Source organism: Rhipicephalus microplus, chromosome 9, assembly GCF_043290135.1.
Source record: "Rhipicephalus microplus isolate Deutch F79 chromosome 9, USDA_Rmic, whole genome shotgun sequence".
Lineage (NCBI taxonomy): Eukaryota > Metazoa > Arthropoda > Arachnida > Ixodida > Ixodidae > Rhipicephalus > Rhipicephalus microplus.
This window is the reverse complement of record NC_134708.1, coordinates 68,976,207-68,992,697: the sequence shown is the minus strand read 5'-3', so window position 1 is coordinate 68,992,697 and position 16,491 is coordinate 68,976,207. Positions and strand designations below refer to the sequence as shown.

Genomic DNA, 16,491 nt, shown 5'->3' with positions numbered 1-16,491 from the left:
CTAGCGCCAGGTGTCTTAGTTTTTTTTCCTCTCCCACTGAAACAGTCATGTCAAGCTAGAGTTGTGATCTCGCAGACAATACCGTCGAGTCTGCCGTCGATGCGCATATCCTCGTTAGTATAGTGGTCAGTATCCCCGCCTGTCACGCGGGAGACCGGGGTTCGATTCCCCGACGGGGAGCAGTAATCTTTTAGTTACCATAGGGTGGAAATTCAACCTGCACTAATATACCATTCGGCAAAATAATCTTTGTTTACTCCATCTCCTCCAGAGTAAGCTAATATAATGGAGAAGCTCTAGTTCCAGGTTTCTGTTTTTTTTCTCTCCCACTGAAACAGTCGTGTCAAGCAAGAGTGTTGATCTCACAGACAACACCGTCGTGTCTGCCGTCATGCGCATATCCTCGTTAGTATAGTGGTCAGTATCCCTGCCTGTCACGCGGGAGACCGGGGTTTAATTCCCCGACGGGGTGCAGTAATTTTTTAGTTACCATAGGGTGGAAATTGAACTTGCACTGCTATACCAATCGGCAAAATAATCTTCGTTCTCTCCATCTTCTCCAGAGTAAGCTAATAGAATGGGAAAACTCTAGCGCCAGGTGTCTTTGTTTTTTTTCCTCTCCCACTGAAACAGTCATGTTAAGCTAGAGTTGTGATCTCGCTGACAACACCATCGTGTCTGCCGTGCATGCGCAAATCCTCGTTAGTATAGTTGTCAGTATGCCCGCCTGTCACGCGGGAGACCGGGGTTCGATTCCCCGACGGGGAGCAGTAATTTTTAAGTTACCATAGTGTGGAAATTCAACCTGCACTAGATATCATTCGGCAAAATAATATTTGTTTTCTCCATCTCCCCCAGAGTAAGCTAATATAATGGGGAAGCTCTAGCGCCAGGTGTTTTTTTTTCTGTCCCACTGAAAAAGTCATGTCTAGCTAGAGTTGTGATCTCGCTGACAGCACCGTCGTGTCTGCCGTGCATGCGCATATCCTCGTTAGTATAGTGGTCAGTATCCCCGCCTGTCACGCGGGAGACCGGGGTTCAATTCCCCGACGGGGAGCAGTAATCTTTTATTTACCATAGGGTGGAAATTCAACCTGCACTGATATATCATTCGGCAAAATAATCTTCGTTTTCTCCATCTCCCTCGGAGTAAGCTAATATAATGGGGAAGCTCTAGCGCCAGGTGTTCTTTTTTTCTGTCCCACTGAAAAAGTCATGTCAAGCGAGAGTTGTGATCTCGCTGACAAAACCGTCGTGTCTGCCGTGCATGCGCATATCCTCGTTAGTATAGTGGTCAGTATCCCCGCCTGTCACGCGGGAGACCGGGGTTTGATTCCCCGACGGGGAGCAGTAATTTTTTAGTTACCAAAGGGTGGAAATTGAACCTGCACTGCTATACCATTCGGCAAAATAATCTTCGTTTTCTCCATCTCCTCCAGAGTAAGCTAACATAATGTGGAAGCTCTAGCGCCAGGTGTCTTTGTTTTTTTTCCTCTCCCACTGAAACAGTCATTTCAAGCTAGAGTTGTGATCTCGCAGACAATACCGTCGTGTCTGCCGTGCATGCGCATATCCTCGTTAGTATAGTGGTCAGTATCCCCGCCTGTCACGCGGGAGACCGGGGTTCGATTCCCCGACGGGGAGCAGTAATCTTTTAGTTACCATAGGGTGGAAATTCAACCTGCACTAATATACCATTCGGCAAAATAATCTTCGTTTACTCCATCTCCTCCAGAGTAAGCTAATATAATGGAGAAGCTCTAGTTCCAGGTGTCTGTTTTTTTTCTCTCCCACTGAAACAGTCGTGTCAGGCAAGAGTGTTGATCTCGCAGACAACACCGTCTAGTCTGCCGTCCTGCGCATATCCTCGTTAGTATAGTGGTCAGTATCCCTGCCTGTCACGCGGGAGACCGGGGTTTAATTCCCCGACGGGGAGCAGTGATTTTTTAGTTGCCATAGGGTGGAAATTGAACCTGTACTGCTATACCAATCGGCAAAATTATCTTCGTTCTCTCCATCTCCTCCAGAGTAAGCTAATATAATGGGAAAACTCTAGCGCCAGGTGTCTTTGTTTTTTCCCTCTCCCACTGAAACAGTCATGTCAAGCTAGAGTTGTGATCTCGCTGACAACACCGTCGTGTCTTCCGTGCATACACATATCCTCGTTAGTATAGTGGTCAGTATCCCCGCCTGTCACGCGGGAGACCGGGGTTTGATTCCCCGACAGGGAGCAGTAATTTTTTAGTTACCATAGGGTGGAAATTCAACCTGCACTAATATACCATTCGGCAAAATAATCTTCGTTTTCTCCATCTCCTCCAGAGTAAGCTATTATATTGGGGAAGCTCTAGCGCCAGGTGTCTGTTTTTTTTTCTTCCCCACTGAAACAGTCGTGTCAAGCTAGAGTGTTGATCTCGCAGGCAAAACCGTCGTGTCTGCCGTCGTGCGCATATCCTCGTTAGTATAGTGGTCAGTATCCCTGCCTGTCACGCAGAAGACCGGGGTTTAATTCCCCGACGGGGAGCAGTAATTTTTTAGTTACCATAGGGTGGAAATTGAACTTGCACTGCTATACCAATCGGCAAAATAATCTTCGTTCTCTCCATCTTCTCCAGAGTAAGCTAATAGAATGGGAAAACTCTAGCGCCAGGTGTCTTTGTTTTTTTTCCTCTCCCACTGAAACAGTCATGTCAAGCTAGAGTTGTGATCTCGCTGACAACACCGTCGTGTCTGCCGTGCATGCGCAAATCCTCGTTAGTATAGTTGTCAGTATCCCCGCCTGTCACGCGGGAGACCGGGGTTCGATTCCCCGACGGGGAGCAGTAATTTTTAAGTTACCATAGTGTGGAAATTCAACCTGCACTAGATATCATTCGGCAAAATAATATTTGTTTTCTCCATCTCCCCCAGAGTAAGCTTATATAATGGGGAAGCTCTAGCGCCAGGTGTTTTTTTTTCTGTCCCACTGAAAAAGTCATGTCTAGCTAGAGTTGTGATCTCGCTGACAGCACCGTCGTGTCTGCCGTGCATGCGCATATCCTCGTTAGTATAGTGGTCAGTATCCCCGCCTGTCACGCGGGAGACCGGGGTTCGATTCCCCGACGGGGAGCAGTAATCTTTTATTTACCATAGGGTGGAAATTCAACCTGCACTAATATATCATTCGGCAAAATAATCTTCGTTTTCTCCATCTCCCTCGGAGTAAGCTAATATAATGGGGAAGCTCTAGCGCCAGGTGTTCTTTTTTTCTGTCCCACTGAAAAAGTCATGTCAAGCGAGAGTTGTGATCTCGCTGACAAAACCGTCGTGTCTGCCGTGCATGCGCATATCCTCGTTAGTAGAGTGGTCAGTATCCCCGCCTGTCACGCGGGAGACCGGGGTTCGATTGCCGAACGGGGAGCAGTAATTTTTTAGTTACCATAGAGTGGAAATTGAACCTGCACTGCTATACCAATCGGCAAAATAATCTTCGTTCTCTCCATCTCCTCCAGAGTAAGCTAATATAATGGGGAAACTCTAGCGCCAGGTGTCTTTGTTTTTTTTTTCTTCTCCCACTGAAACAGTCATGTCAAGCTAGAGTTGTGATCTCGCTGACAACACCGTCGTGTCTTCCGTGCATACACATGTCCTCGTTAGTATAGTGGTCAGTATCCCCGCCTGTCACGCGGGAGACCGGGGTTTGATTCCCCGACAGGGAGCAGTAATTTTTTAGTTACCATAGAGGGGAAATTGAACCTGCACTGCTATACCATTCGGCAAAATAATCTTCGTTTTCTCCATCTCCTCCAGAGTAAGCTAACATAATGTGGAAGCTCTAGCGCCAGGTGTCTTTGTTTTTTTTCCTCTCCCACCGAAACAGTCATTTCAAGCTAGAGTTGTGATCTCGCAGACAATACCGTCGTGTCTGCCGTGCATGCGCATATCCTCGTTAGTATAGTGGTCAGTATCCCCGCCTGTCACGCGGGAGACCGGGGTTCGATTCCCCGACGGGGAGCAGTAATCTTTTAGTTACCATAGGGTGGAAATTCAACCTGCACTAATATACCATTCGGCAAAATAATCTTCGTTTACTCCATCTCCTCCAGAGTAAGCTAATATAATGGAGAAGCTCTAGTTCCAGGTGTCTGTTTTTTTTCTCTCCCACTGAAACAGTCGTGTCAAGCAAGAGTGTTGATCTCGCAGACAACACCGTCTAGTCTGCCGTCCTGCGCATATCCTCGTTAGTATAGTGGTCAGTATCCCTGCCTGTCACGCGGGAGACCGGGGTTTAATTCCCCGACGGGGAGCAGTGATTTTTTAGTTGCCATAGGGTGGAAATTGAACCTGTACTGCTATACCAATCGGCAAAATTATCTTCGTTCTCTCCATCTCCTCCAGAGTAAGCTAATATAATGGGAAAACTCTAGCGCCAGGTGTCTTTGTTTTTTCCCTCTCCCACTGAAACAGTCATGTCAAGCTAGAGTTGTGATCTCGCTGACAACACCGTCGTGTCTTCCGTGCATACACATATCCTCGTCAGTATAGTGGTCAGTATCCCCGCCTGTCACGCGGGAGACCGGGGTTTGATTCCCCGACAGGGAGCAGTAATTTTTTAGTTACCATAGGGTGGAAATTCAACCTGATATAATATACCATTCGGCAAAATAATCTTCGTTTTCTCCATCTCCTCCAGAGTAAGCTATTATATTGGGGAAGCTCTAGCGCCAGGTGTCTGTTTTTTTTTCTTTCCCACTGAAACAGTCGTATCAAGCTAGAGTGTTGATCTCGCAGACAAAACCGTCGTGTCTGCCGTCGTGCGCATATCCTCGTTAGTATAGTGGTCAGTATCCCTGCCTGTCACGCAGAAGACCGGGGTTTAATTCCCCGACGGGGAGCAGTAATTTTTTAGTTACCATAGGGCGGAAATTCAACCTGACTAATATATCATTCGGCAAAATAATCTTCGTTTTCTCCATCTCCTCCAGAGTAAGCTAATATAATGGGGAAGCTCTAGCGCCAGGTGTTCTTTTTTTCTGTCCCACTGAAACAGTCATGTCAAGCTAGAGTTGTGATCTCGCTGACAACACCGTCGTGTCAGCCGTGCATGCGTATATCCTCGTTAGTATAGTGGTCAGTATCCCCGCCTGTCACGCGGGAGACCGGGGTTCGATTGCCGAACGGGGAGCAGTAATTTTTTAGTTACCATAGAGGGGAAATTGAACCTGCACTGCTATACCAATCGGCAAAATAATCTTCGTTCTCTCCATCTCCTACAGAGTAAGCTAATATAATGGGGAAACTCTAGCGCCAGGTGTCTTTGTTTTTTTTCCTCTCCCACTGAAACGGTCATGTCCAGCTAGAGTTGTGATCTCGAAGACAATACCGTCGTGTCTGCCGTGCATGCGCATATCCTCGTTAGTATAGTGGTCAGTATCCCCGCCTGTCACGCGGGAGACCGGGGTTCGATTCCCCGACGGGGAGCAGTAATCTTTTAGTTACCATAGGGTGGAAATTCAACCTGCACTAATATACCATTCGGCAAAATAATCTTCGTTTTCTCCATCTCCTCCAGAGTAAGCTATTATATTGGGGAAGCTCTAGCGCCAGGTGTCTGTTTTTTTTTCTTTCCCACTGAAACAGTCGTGTCAAGCTAGAGTGTTGATCTCGCAGACGAAACCGTCGTGTCTGCCGTTGTGCGCATATCCTCGTTAGTATAGTGGTCAGTATCCCTGCCTGTCACGCAGAAGACCGGGGTTTAATTCCCCGACGGGGAGCAGTAATTTTTTAGTTACCATAGAGGGGAAATTGAACCTGCACTGCTATACTAATCGGCAAAATAATCTTCGTTCTCTCCATCTCCTCCAGAGTAAGCTAATATAATGGGGAAACTCTAGCGCCAGGTGTCTTTGTTTTTTCCCTCTCCCACTGAAACAGTCATGTCAAGCTAGAGTTGTGATCTCGCAGACAATACCGTCGAGTCTGCCGTCGATGCGCATATCCTCGTTAGTATAGTGGTCAGTATCCCCGCCTGTCACGCGGGAGACCGGGGTTCGATTCCCCGACGGGGAGCAGTAATCTTTTAGTTACCATAGGGTGGAAATTCAACCTGCACTAATATACCATTCGGCAAAATAATCTTCGTTTACTCCATCTCCTCCAGAGTAAGCTAATATAATGGAGAAGCTCTAGTTCCAGGTTTCTGTTTTTTTTCTCTCCCACTGAAACAGTCGTGTCAAGCAAGAGTGTTGATCTCACAGACAACACCGTCGTGTCTGCCGTCATGCGCATATCCTCGTTATTATAGTGGTCAGTATCCCTGCCTGTCACGCGGGAGACCGGGGTTTAATTCCCCGACGGGGTGCAGTAATTTTTTAGTTACCATAGGGTGGAAATTGAACTTGCACTGCTATACCAATCGGCAAAATATTCTTCGTTCTCTCCATCTTCTCCAGAGTAAGCTAATAGAATGGGAAAACTCTAGCGCCAGGTGTCTTTGTTTTTTTTCCTCTCCCACTGAAACAGTCATGTCAAGCTAGAGTTGTGATCTCGCTGACAACACCATCGTGTCTGCCGTGCATGCGCAAATCCTCGTTAGTATAGTTGTCAGTATCCCCGCCTGTCACGCGGGAGACCGGGGTTCGATTCCCCGACGGGGAGCAGTAATTTTTAAGTTACCTTAGTGTGGAAATTCAACCTGCACTAGATATCATTCGGCAAAATAATATTTGTTTTCTCTATCTCCCCCAGAGTAAGCTAATATAATGGGGAAGCTCTAGCGCCAGGTGTTTTTTTTTCTGTCCCACTGAAAAAGTCATGTCTAGCTAGAGTTGTGATCTAGCTGACAGCACCGTCGTGTCTGCCGTGCATGCGCATATCCTCGTTAGTATAGTGGTCAGTATCCCCGCCTGTCACGCGGGAGACCGGGGTTCGATTCCCCGACGGGGAGCAGTAATCTTTTATTTACCATAGGGTGGAAATTGAACCTGCACTAATATATCATTCGGCAAAATAATCTTCGTTTTCTCCATCTCCCTCGGAGTAAGCTAATATAATGGGGAAGCTCTAGCGCCAGGTGTTTTTTTTTCTGTCCCACTGAAAAAGTCATGTCAAGCGAGAGTTGTGATCTCGCTGACAAAACCGTCGTGTCTGCCGTGCATGCGCATATCCTCGTTAGTAGAGTGGTCAGTATCCCCGCCTGTCACGCGGGAGACCGGGGTTCGATTGCCGAACGGGGAGCAGTAATTTTTTAGTTACCATAGAGTGGAAATTGAACCTGCACTGCTATACCAATCGGCAAAATAATCTTCGTTCTCTCCATCTCCTCCAGAGTAAGCTAATATAATGGGGAAACTCTAGCGCCAGGTGTCTTTGTTTTTTTTCTTCTCCCACTGAAACAGTCATTTCAAGCTAGAGTTGTGATCTCGCAGACAATACCGTCGTGTCTGCCGTGCATGCGCATATCCTCGTTAGTATAGTGGTCAGTATCCCCGCCTGTCACGCGGGAGACCGGGGTTCGATTCCCCGACGGGGAGCAGTAATCTTTTAGTTACCATAGGGTGGAAATTCAACCTGCACTAATATACCATTCGGCAAAATAATCTTCGTTTACTCCATCTCCTCCAGAGTAAGCTAATATAATGGAGAAGCTCTAGTTCCAGGTGTCTGTTTTTTTTCTCTCCCACTGAAACAGTCGTGTCAAGCAAGAGTGTTGATCTCGCAGACAACACCGTCTAGTCTGCCGTCCTGCGCATATCCTCGTTAGTATAGTGGTCAGTATCCCTGCCTGTCACGCGGGAGACCGGGGTTTAATTCCCCGACGGGGAGCAGTGATTTTTTAGTTGCCATAGGGTGGAAACTGAACCTGTACTGCTATACCAATCGGCGAAATTATCTTCGTTCTCTCCATCTCCTCCAGAGTAAGCTAATATAATGGGAAAACTCTAGCGCCAGGTGTCTTTGTTTTTTCCCTCTCCCACTGAAACAGTCATGTCAAGCTAGAGTTGTGATCTCGCTGACAACACCGTCGTGTCTTCCGTGCATACACATATCCTCGTTAGTATAGTGGTCAGTATCCCCGCCTGTCACGCGGGAGACCGGGGTTTGATTCCCCGACAGGGAGCAGTAATTTTTTAGTTACCATAGGGTGGAAATTCAACCTGCACTAATATACCATTCGGCAAAATAATCTTCGTTTTCTCCATCTCCTCCAGAGTAAGCTATTATATTGGGGAAGCTCTAGCGCCAGGTGTCTGTTTTTTTTCTTTCCCACTGAAACAGTCGTGTCAAGCTAGAGTGTTGATCTCGCAGACAAAACCGTCGTGTCTGCCGTCGTGCGCATATCCTCGTTAGTATAGTGGTCAGTATCCCTGCCTGTCACGCAGAAGACCGGGGTTTAATTCCCCGACGGGGAGCAGTAATTTTTTAGTTACCATAGGGCGGAAATTCAACCTGCACTAATATATCATTCAGCAAAATAATCTTCGTTTTCTCCATCTCCTTCAGAGTAAGCTAATATAATGGGGAAGCTCTAGCGCCAGGTGTTCTTTTTTTCTGTCCCACTGAAACAGTCATGTCAAGCTAGAGTTGTGATCTCGCTGACAACACCGTCGTGTCAGCCGTGCATGCGCATATCCTCGTTAGTATAGTGGTCAGTATCCCCGCCTGTCACGCGGGAGACCGGGGTTCGATTGCCGAACGGGGAGCAGTAATTTTTTAGTTACCATAGAGGGGAAATTGAACCTGCACTGCTATACCAATCGGCAAAATAATCTTCGTTCTCTCCATCTCCTACAGAGTAAGCTAATATAATGGGGAAACTCTAGCGCCAGGTGTCTTTGTTTTTTTTCCTCTCCCACTGAAACAGTCATGTCAAGCTAGAGTTGTGATCTCGCTGACAACACCGTCGTGTCAGCCGTGCATGCGCATATCCTCGTTAGTATAGTGGTCAGTATCCCCGCCTGTCACGCGGGAGACCGGGGTTCGATTGCCGAACGGGGAGCAGTAATTTTTTAGTTACCATAGAGGGGAAATTGAAGCTGCACTGCTATACCAATCGGCAAAATAATCTTCGTTCTCTCCATCTCCTACAGAGTAAGCTAATATAATGGGGAAACTCTAGCGCCAGGTGTCTTTGTTTTTTTTCCTCTCCCACTGAAACAGTCATGTCAAGCTAGAGTTGTGATCTCGCAGACAATACCATCGTGTCTGCCGTGCATGCGCATATCCTCGTTAGTATAGTGGTCAGTATCCCCGCCTGTCACGCGGGAGACCGGGGTTCGATTCCCCGATGGGGAGCAGTAATCATTCAGTTACCATAGGGTGGAAATTCAACCTGCACTAATATACCATTCGGCAAAATAATCTTCGTTTACTCCATCTCCTCCAGAGTAAGCTAATATAATGGAAAAGCTCTAGTTCCCGGTGTCTGTTTTTTTCTCTCCCACTGAAACAGTCGTGTCAAGCAAGAGTGTTGATCTCGCAGACAACACCGTCTAGTCTGCCGTCCTGGGCATATCCTCGTTAGTATAGTGGTCAGTATCCCTGCCTGTCACGCGGGAGACCGGGGTTTAATTCCCCGACGGGGAGCAGTGATTTTTTAGTTGCCATAGGGTGGAAATTGAACCTGCACTGCTATACCAATCGGCAAAATAATCCTCGTTCTCTCCATCTCCTCCAGAGTAAGCTAATATAATGGGGAAGCTCTAGCGCCAGGTGTTCTTTTTTCTGTCCCACTGAAACAGTCACTTCAAGCTAGAGTTGTGATCTCGCAGACAATACCGTCGTGTCTGCCGTGCATGCGCATATCCTCCTTAGTATAGTGGCCAGTATCCCCGCCTGTCACGCGGGAGACCGGGGTTTAATTCCCCGACGGGGAGCAGTAATCTTTTAGTTACCATAGGGTGGAAATTCAACCTGCACTAATATACCATTCGGCAAAATAATCTTCGTTTACTCCATCTCCTCCAGAGTAAGCTAATATAATGGAGAAGCTCTAGTTCCAGGTTTCTGTTTTTTTTCTCTCCCACTGAAACAGTCGTGTCAAGCAAGAGTGCTGATCTCACAGACAACACCGTCGTGTCTGCCGTCATGCGCATATCCTCGTTAGTATAGTGGTCAGTATCCCTGCCTGTCACGCGGGAGACCGGGGTTTAATTCCCCGACGGGGTGCAGTAATTTTTTAGTTACCATAGGGTGGAAATTGAACTTGCACTGCTATACCAATCGGCAAAATAATCTTCGTTCTCTCCATCTTCTCCAGAGTAAGCTAATAGAATGGGAAAACTCTAGCGCCAGGTGTCTTTGTTTTTTTTCCTCTCCCACTGAAACAGTCATGTCAAGCTAGAGTTGTGATCTCGCTGACAACACCATCGTGTCTGCCGTGCATGCGCAAATCCTCGTTAGTATAGTTGTCAGTATCCCCGCCTGTCAAGCGGGAGACCGGGGTTTGATTCCCCGACGGGGAGCAGTAATTTTTAAGTTACCATAGTGTGGAAATTCAACCTGCACTAGATATCATTCGGCAAAATAATCTTTGTTTTCTCCATCTCCCCCAGAGTAAGCTAATATAATGGGGAAGCTCTAGCGCCAGGTGTTTTTTTTCTGTCCCACTGAAAAAGTCATGTCTAGCTAGAGTTGTGATCTCGCTGACAGCACCGTCGTGTCTGCCGTGCATGCGCATATCCTCGTTAGTATAGTGGTCAGTATCCCCGCCTGTCACGCGGGAGACCGGGGTTCGAGTCCCCGACGGGGAGCAGTAATCTTTTAGTTACCATAGGGTGGAAATTCAACCTGCACTAATATATCATTCGGCAAAATAATCTTCGTTTTCTCCATCTCCCTCGGAGTAAGCTAATATAATGGGGAAGCTCTAGCGCCAGGTGTTTTTTTTTCTGTCCCACTGAAAAAGTCATGTCAAGCGAGAGTTGTGATCTCGCTGACAAAACCGTCGTGTCTGCCGTGCATGCGCATATCCTCGTTAGTAGAGTGGTCAGTATCCCCGCCTGTCACGCGGGAGACCGCCCTATCGGAAAAAAACGAATGGTGGGCATGGTGGAAACCACCACCCACCATTATAGTGGATTAATGTAGTGGGTGAATGGTGGGAAACACCCACCATGGCGCATGGTGGGTATGGTGGGTGCTGCAGTGCCGGCAACACTTGAGCGCAAAATGACGTCAGAATCACCGTGACGAGTTGCCACAAAAAATAAAAAAGAATTCTATAAAAAACGGTATAAAAAACACCCGTCCCGTAAAAAAAAAAACAAGGCGCCACGGAGGATTGAACGTGCAACCTGCGGATTCCAATTCGAAGACGCTAACCAATGCGCCACACCAACATGACAGTGGTTGCGTGTTGAATACTTAGTTGGCGTACAAACTTAAGGTTCAACTTAAGTTATGTTTGTCGTGTACACAACATAGACAAGATCTACACCTGCTACTAAAAATTGCACATTTATTAAACACAAGCAACTGCGCCCTGTAACGATTGCCACTGTGTTATTGGCACTAGCGCTATTTTTTTTTACAATTCACAACTTAAAGGAAAAAAAAAACCAAGTGGACTGGGGAGCAGCAACAGTTTTCCGGCGGGGTCTGCCAAGTTTATTATCCGTTTCGCGCTCGTTCTAAAGGGCGACATCTGCTCACGCTTTATGACGCTTCTAGGCTCATTTCATAGATACGCCCGCCTAATTTATTTGATTGAGTATTGGGATGCCTTTCGCGCAATGTAGAGGGCGGTCGCGCCAGCGCAATGCTGTTGCTCTTTCGCTAAAGCAACAACTACATAACGGCTTGGCCAAAACGAATGCAGTGTACCGGAAACATTACGCTATCATAATGGTTCGCCAAGCACACGAATTGCCACGTCTGAGTTCTCGTACAAAAGCTAGAGAAGTGCCGGCGAGTGCGACCGGCGGCTGTCGGTGAGAAGACACTAAATTACGTTCTCTGGGAGTGCTTTAATCGCGTCGCATCGATGTTTGTTGCTTCTTGAGCGAACAGCATACACAATGAAAAATGCTTCATTTAGGTTAATTGATGCCATATGGCTGCGCTGTATTGTCATACTTAGTCGTCGTAATCGTGTATTCTGAAACCCGGAAGCACGGATAACACAATTGTACGGGCTCGGTCAGTAGGCCTAACCTTTGGTGGAAATCATGACGGTAGAACATGTAGTGTACAGATCCCAGCTTGGTACACTATATAATTTGCCCGCCATTATAAGCCCACCCATCATCTGCTTACTGCTTCCCAGCATTATCGTGATGGTGGGCAGAGCTTCTCAGCTTGGTACACCATGTGGCCCACCATAACAAGCAGCACCCATCATCTGCTTAGTGCTTCCCAGCATTATCGCAATGGTGGGAAGAGTTTCTCAGCTTGGTACACCATGTAGCCCACCATAATAAGCACCACCCGCCATATGCTTAGGGCTTCCCAGCATTATCGCAATGGTGGGCAGAGTGTCCCATTATTGCCCACTATCTAGCCTCTGCTTTCCACCATCATTTCCACTTTACCCATCATCTGTACACCATACCACCCAGTATGTCCCGGCATAACCACCATATTTTCCACTACGTCCCACCATAGCCATCATAATTTCCACCATGCCCACTATTGTTTCCACCATGCCCACTATTATTTCCACTATACCCACCATGTTTTCCAGTATCCACCATGGCAATTTTTCCAATAGGGCGGGGTTCGATTGCCGAACGGGGAGCAGTAATTTTTTAGTTACCATAGAGTGGAAATTGAACCTGCACTGCTATACCAATCGGCAAAATAATCTTCGTTCTCTCCATCTCCTCCAGAGTAAGCTAATATAATGGGGAAACTCTAGCGCCAGGTGTCTTTGTTTTTTTTCTTCTCCCACTGAAACAGTCATGTCAAGCTGGAGTTGTGATCTCGCTGACAACACCGTCGTGTCTTGCGTGCATACACATGTCCTCGTTAGTATAGTGGTCAGTATCCCCGCCTGTCACGCGGGAGACCGGGGTTCGATTCCCCGACGGGGAGCAGTAATTTTTTAGTTACCAAAGGGTGGAAATTGAACTTGCACTGCTATACCATTCGGCAAAATAATCTTCGTTTTCTCCATCTCCTCCAGAGTAAGCTAACATAATGTGGAAGCTCTAGCGCCAGGTGTCTTTGTTTTTTTTCCTCTCCCACTGAAACAGTCATTTCAAGCTAGAGTTGTGATCTCGCAGACAATACCGTCGTGTCTGCCGTGCATGCGCATATCCTCGTTAGTATAGTGGTCAGTATCCCCGCCTGTCACGCGGGAGACCGGGGTTCGATTCCCCGACGGGGAGCAGTAATCTTTTAGTTACCATAGGGTGGAAATTCAACCTGCACTAATATACCATTCGGCAAAATAATCTTCGTTTACTCCATCTCCTCCAGAGTAAGCTAATATAATGGAGAAGCTCTAGTTCCAGGTGTCTGTTTTTTTTCTCTCCCACTGAAACAGTCGTGTCAAGCAAGAGTGTTGATCTCGCAGACAACACCGTCTAGTCTGCCGTCCTGGGCATATCCTTGTTAGTATAGTGGTCAGTATCCCTGCCTGTCACGCGGGAGACCGGGGTTTAATTCCCCGACGGGGAGCAGTGATTTTTTAGTTGCCATAGGGTGGAAATTGAACCTGCACTGCTATACCAATCGGCAAAATAATCCTCGTTCTCTCCATCTCCTCCAGAGTAAGCTAATATAATGGGGAAGCTCTAGCGCCAGGTGTTCTTTTTTCTGTCCCACTGAAACAGTCACTTCAAGCTAGAGTTGTGATCTCGCAGACAATACCGTCGTGTCTGCCGTGCATGCGCATATCCTCCTTAGTATAGTGGCCAGTATCCCCGCCTGTCACGCGGGAGACCGGGGTTTAATTCCCCGACGGGGAGCAGTAATCTTTTAGTTACCATAGGGTGGAAATTCAACCTGCACTAATATACCATTCGGCAAAATAATCTTCGTTTACTCCATCTCCTCCAGAGTAAGCTAATATAATGGAGAAGCTCTAGTTCCAGGTTTCTGTTTTTTTTCTCTCCCACTGAAACAGTCGTGTCAAGCAAGAGTGCTGATCTCACAGACAACACCGTCGTGTCTGCCGTCATGCGCATATCCTCGTTAGTATAGTGGTCAGTATCCCTGCCTGTCACGCGGGAGACCGGGGTTTAATTCCCCGACGGGGTGCAGTAATTTTTTAGTTACCATAGGGTGGAAATTGAACTTGCACTGCTATACCAATCGGCAAAATAATCTTCGTTCTCTCCATCTTCTCCAGAGTAAGCTAATAGAATGGGAAAACTCTAGCGCCAGGTGTCTTTGTCTTTTTTCCTCTCCCACTGAAACAGTCATGTCAAGCTAGAGTTGTGATCTCGCTGACAACGCCATCGTGTCTGCCGTGCATGCGCAAATCCTCGTTAGTATAGTTGTCAGTATCCCCGCCTGTCACGCGGGAGACCGGGGTTCGATTCCCCGACGGGGAGCAGTAATTTTTAAGTTACCATAGTGTGGAAATTCAACCTGCACTAGATATCATTCGGCAAAATAATCTTTGTTTTCTCCATCTCCCCCAGAGTAAGCTAATATAATGGGGAAGCTCTAGCGCCAGGTGTTTTTTTTTCTGTCCCACTGAAAAAGTCATGTCTAGCTAGAGTTGTGATCTCGCTGACAGCACCGTCGTGTCTGCCGTGCATGCGCATATTTTCGTTAGTATAGTGGTCAGTATCCCCGCCTGTCACGCGGGAGACCGGGGTTCGATTCCCCGACGGGGAGCAGTAATCTTTTAGTTACCATAGGGTGGAAATTCAACCTGCACTAATATATCATTCGGCAAAATAATCTTCGTTTTCTCCATCTCCCTCGGAGTAAGCTAATATAATGGGGAAGCTCTAGCGCCAGGTGTTTTTTTTCTGTCCCACTGAAAAAGTCTTGTCAAGCGAGAGTTGTGATCTCGCTGACAAAACCGTCGTGTCTGCCGTGCATGCGCATATCCTCGTTAGTAGAGTGGTCAGTATCCCCGCCTGTCACGCGGGAGACCGGGGTTCGATTGCCGAACGGGGAGCAGTAATTTTTTAGTTACCATAGAGTGGAAATTGAACCTGCACTGCTATACCAATCGGCAAAATAATCTTCGTTCTCTCCATCTCCTCCAGAGTAAGCTAATATAATGGGGAAACTCTAGCGCCAGGTGTCTTTGTTTTTTTTCTTCTCCCACTGAAACAGTCATGTCAAGCTAGAGTTGTGATCTCGCTGACAACACCGTCGTGTCTTCCGTGCATACACATGTCCTCGTTAGTATAGTGGTCAGTATCCCCGCCTGTCACGCGGGAGACCGGGGTTCGATTCCCCGACGGGGAGCAGTAATTTTTTAGTTACCAAAGGGTGGAAATTGAACCTGCACTGCTATACCATTCGGCAAAATAATCTTCGTTTTCTCCATCTCCTCCAGAGTAAGCTAACATAATGTGGAAGCTCTAGCCCCAGGTGTCTTTGTTTTTTTTCCTCTCCCACTGAAACAGTCATTTCAAGCTAGAGTTGTGATCTCGCAGACAATGCCGTCGTGTCTGCCGTGCATGCGCATATCCTCGTTAGTATAGTGGTCAGTATCCCCGCCTGTCACGCGGGAGACCGGGGTTCGATTCCCCGACGGGGAGCAGTAATCTTTTAGTTACCATAGGGTGGAAATTCAACCTGCACTAATATACCATTCGGCAAAATAATCTTCGTTTACTCCATCTCCTCCAGAGTAAGCTAATATAATGGAGAAGCTCTAGTTCCAGGTGTCTGTTTTTTTTCTCTCCCACTGAAACAGTCGTGTCAAGCAAGAGTGTTGATCTCGCAGACAACACCGTCTAGTCTGCCGTCCTGCGCATATCCTCGTTAGTATAGTGGTCAGTATCCCTGCCTGTCACGCGGGAGACCGGGGTTTAATTCCCCGACGGGGAGCAGTGATTTTTTAGTTGCCATAGGGTGGAATTGAACCTGTACTGCTATACCAATCGGCAAAATTATCTTCGTTCTCTCCATCTCCTCCAGAGTAAGCTAATATAATGGGAAAACTCTAGCGCCAGGTGTCTTTGTTTTTTCCCTCTCCCACTGAAACAGTCATGTCAAGCTAGAGTTGTGATCTCGCTGACAACACCGTCGTGTCTTCCGTGCATACACATATCCTCGTTAGTATAGTGGTCAGTATCCCCGCCTGTCACGCGGGAGACCGGGGTTTGATTCCCCGACAGGGAGCAGTAATTTTTTAGTTACCATAGGGTGGAAATTCAACCTGCACTTATATACCATTCGGCAAAATAATCTTCGTTTTCTCCATCTCCTCCAGAGTAAGCTATTATATTGGGGAAGCTCTAGCGCCATGTGTCTGTTTTTTTTTCTTTCCCACTGAAACAGTCGTGTCAAGCTAGAGTGTTGATCTCGCAGACAAAACCGTCGTGTCTGCCGTCGTGCGCATATCCTCGTTAGTATAGTGGTCAGTATCCCTGCCTGTCA

General features: G+C 47.2%; 26 non-coding genes across 26 annotated transcripts; all 26 read left to right on the top strand.

Annotated features, from left to right (window-relative positions):
* The first annotated feature begins 108 nt into the window (after positions 1-108).
* TRNAD-GUC (transfer RNA aspartic acid (anticodon GUC)) lies at positions 109-180 on the top strand. Its single transcript has one exon. It is a non-coding gene; the product is annotated as a tRNA-Asp (tRNA).
* A 516-nt stretch (positions 181-696) lies between these two features.
* TRNAD-GUC (transfer RNA aspartic acid (anticodon GUC)) lies at positions 697-768 on the top strand. The gene has a single exon. It is a non-coding gene; the product is annotated as a tRNA-Asp (tRNA).
* Positions 769-985: 217 nt separating this feature from the next.
* Positions 986-1,057, top strand: TRNAD-GUC (transfer RNA aspartic acid (anticodon GUC)). The gene has a single exon. It is a non-coding gene; the product is annotated as a tRNA-Asp (tRNA).
* A 219-nt stretch (positions 1,058-1,276) lies between these two features.
* On the top strand, positions 1,277-1,348 carry TRNAD-GUC (transfer RNA aspartic acid (anticodon GUC)). Its single transcript has one exon. It is a non-coding gene; the product is annotated as a tRNA-Asp (tRNA).
* A 224-nt stretch (positions 1,349-1,572) lies between these two features.
* Positions 1,573-1,644, top strand: TRNAD-GUC (transfer RNA aspartic acid (anticodon GUC)). The gene has a single exon. It is a non-coding gene; the product is annotated as a tRNA-Asp (tRNA).
* A 220-nt stretch (positions 1,645-1,864) lies between these two features.
* TRNAD-GUC (transfer RNA aspartic acid (anticodon GUC)) lies at positions 1,865-1,936 on the top strand. The gene has a single exon. It is a non-coding gene; the product is annotated as a tRNA-Asp (tRNA).
* An 812-nt stretch (positions 1,937-2,748) lies between these two features.
* TRNAD-GUC (transfer RNA aspartic acid (anticodon GUC)) lies at positions 2,749-2,820 on the top strand. Its single transcript has one exon. It is a non-coding gene; the product is annotated as a tRNA-Asp (tRNA).
* A 217-nt stretch (positions 2,821-3,037) lies between these two features.
* TRNAD-GUC (transfer RNA aspartic acid (anticodon GUC)) lies at positions 3,038-3,109 on the top strand. Its single transcript has one exon. It is a non-coding gene; the product is annotated as a tRNA-Asp (tRNA).
* An 813-nt stretch (positions 3,110-3,922) lies between these two features.
* Positions 3,923-3,994, top strand: TRNAD-GUC (transfer RNA aspartic acid (anticodon GUC)). The gene has a single exon. It is a non-coding gene; the product is annotated as a tRNA-Asp (tRNA).
* Positions 3,995-4,214: 220 nt separating this feature from the next.
* On the top strand, positions 4,215-4,286 carry TRNAD-GUC (transfer RNA aspartic acid (anticodon GUC)). Its single transcript has one exon. It is a non-coding gene; the product is annotated as a tRNA-Asp (tRNA).
* A 1,102-nt stretch (positions 4,287-5,388) lies between these two features.
* On the top strand, positions 5,389-5,460 carry TRNAD-GUC (transfer RNA aspartic acid (anticodon GUC)). Its single transcript has one exon. It is a non-coding gene; the product is annotated as a tRNA-Asp (tRNA).
* Positions 5,461-5,976: 516 nt separating this feature from the next.
* On the top strand, positions 5,977-6,048 carry TRNAD-GUC (transfer RNA aspartic acid (anticodon GUC)). The gene has a single exon. It is a non-coding gene; the product is annotated as a tRNA-Asp (tRNA).
* A 516-nt stretch (positions 6,049-6,564) lies between these two features.
* Positions 6,565-6,636, top strand: TRNAD-GUC (transfer RNA aspartic acid (anticodon GUC)). Its single transcript has one exon. It is a non-coding gene; the product is annotated as a tRNA-Asp (tRNA).
* Positions 6,637-6,853: 217 nt separating this feature from the next.
* Positions 6,854-6,925, top strand: TRNAD-GUC (transfer RNA aspartic acid (anticodon GUC)). Its single transcript has one exon. It is a non-coding gene; the product is annotated as a tRNA-Asp (tRNA).
* Positions 6,926-7,439: 514 nt separating this feature from the next.
* On the top strand, positions 7,440-7,511 carry TRNAD-GUC (transfer RNA aspartic acid (anticodon GUC)). The gene has a single exon. It is a non-coding gene; the product is annotated as a tRNA-Asp (tRNA).
* Positions 7,512-7,731: 220 nt separating this feature from the next.
* Positions 7,732-7,803, top strand: TRNAD-GUC (transfer RNA aspartic acid (anticodon GUC)). Its single transcript has one exon. It is a non-coding gene; the product is annotated as a tRNA-Asp (tRNA).
* Positions 7,804-9,201: 1,398 nt separating this feature from the next.
* TRNAD-GUC (transfer RNA aspartic acid (anticodon GUC)) lies at positions 9,202-9,273 on the top strand. Its single transcript has one exon. It is a non-coding gene; the product is annotated as a tRNA-Asp (tRNA).
* Positions 9,274-9,492: 219 nt separating this feature from the next.
* On the top strand, positions 9,493-9,564 carry TRNAD-GUC (transfer RNA aspartic acid (anticodon GUC)). Its single transcript has one exon. It is a non-coding gene; the product is annotated as a tRNA-Asp (tRNA).
* A 1,094-nt stretch (positions 9,565-10,658) lies between these two features.
* On the top strand, positions 10,659-10,730 carry TRNAD-GUC (transfer RNA aspartic acid (anticodon GUC)). Its single transcript has one exon. It is a non-coding gene; the product is annotated as a tRNA-Asp (tRNA).
* A 2,209-nt stretch (positions 10,731-12,939) lies between these two features.
* TRNAD-GUC (transfer RNA aspartic acid (anticodon GUC)) lies at positions 12,940-13,011 on the top strand. Its single transcript has one exon. It is a non-coding gene; the product is annotated as a tRNA-Asp (tRNA).
* A 224-nt stretch (positions 13,012-13,235) lies between these two features.
* TRNAD-GUC (transfer RNA aspartic acid (anticodon GUC)) lies at positions 13,236-13,307 on the top strand. The gene has a single exon. It is a non-coding gene; the product is annotated as a tRNA-Asp (tRNA).
* Positions 13,308-14,405: 1,098 nt separating this feature from the next.
* On the top strand, positions 14,406-14,477 carry TRNAD-GUC (transfer RNA aspartic acid (anticodon GUC)). Its single transcript has one exon. It is a non-coding gene; the product is annotated as a tRNA-Asp (tRNA).
* Positions 14,478-14,694: 217 nt separating this feature from the next.
* On the top strand, positions 14,695-14,766 carry TRNAD-GUC (transfer RNA aspartic acid (anticodon GUC)). Its single transcript has one exon. It is a non-coding gene; the product is annotated as a tRNA-Asp (tRNA).
* A 513-nt stretch (positions 14,767-15,279) lies between these two features.
* Positions 15,280-15,351, top strand: TRNAD-GUC (transfer RNA aspartic acid (anticodon GUC)). Its single transcript has one exon. It is a non-coding gene; the product is annotated as a tRNA-Asp (tRNA).
* Positions 15,352-15,575: 224 nt separating this feature from the next.
* On the top strand, positions 15,576-15,647 carry TRNAD-GUC (transfer RNA aspartic acid (anticodon GUC)). The gene has a single exon. It is a non-coding gene; the product is annotated as a tRNA-Asp (tRNA).
* Positions 15,648-15,867: 220 nt separating this feature from the next.
* Positions 15,868-15,939, top strand: TRNAD-GUC (transfer RNA aspartic acid (anticodon GUC)). The gene has a single exon. It is a non-coding gene; the product is annotated as a tRNA-Asp (tRNA).
* Positions 15,940-16,491: the final 552 nt, after the last annotated feature.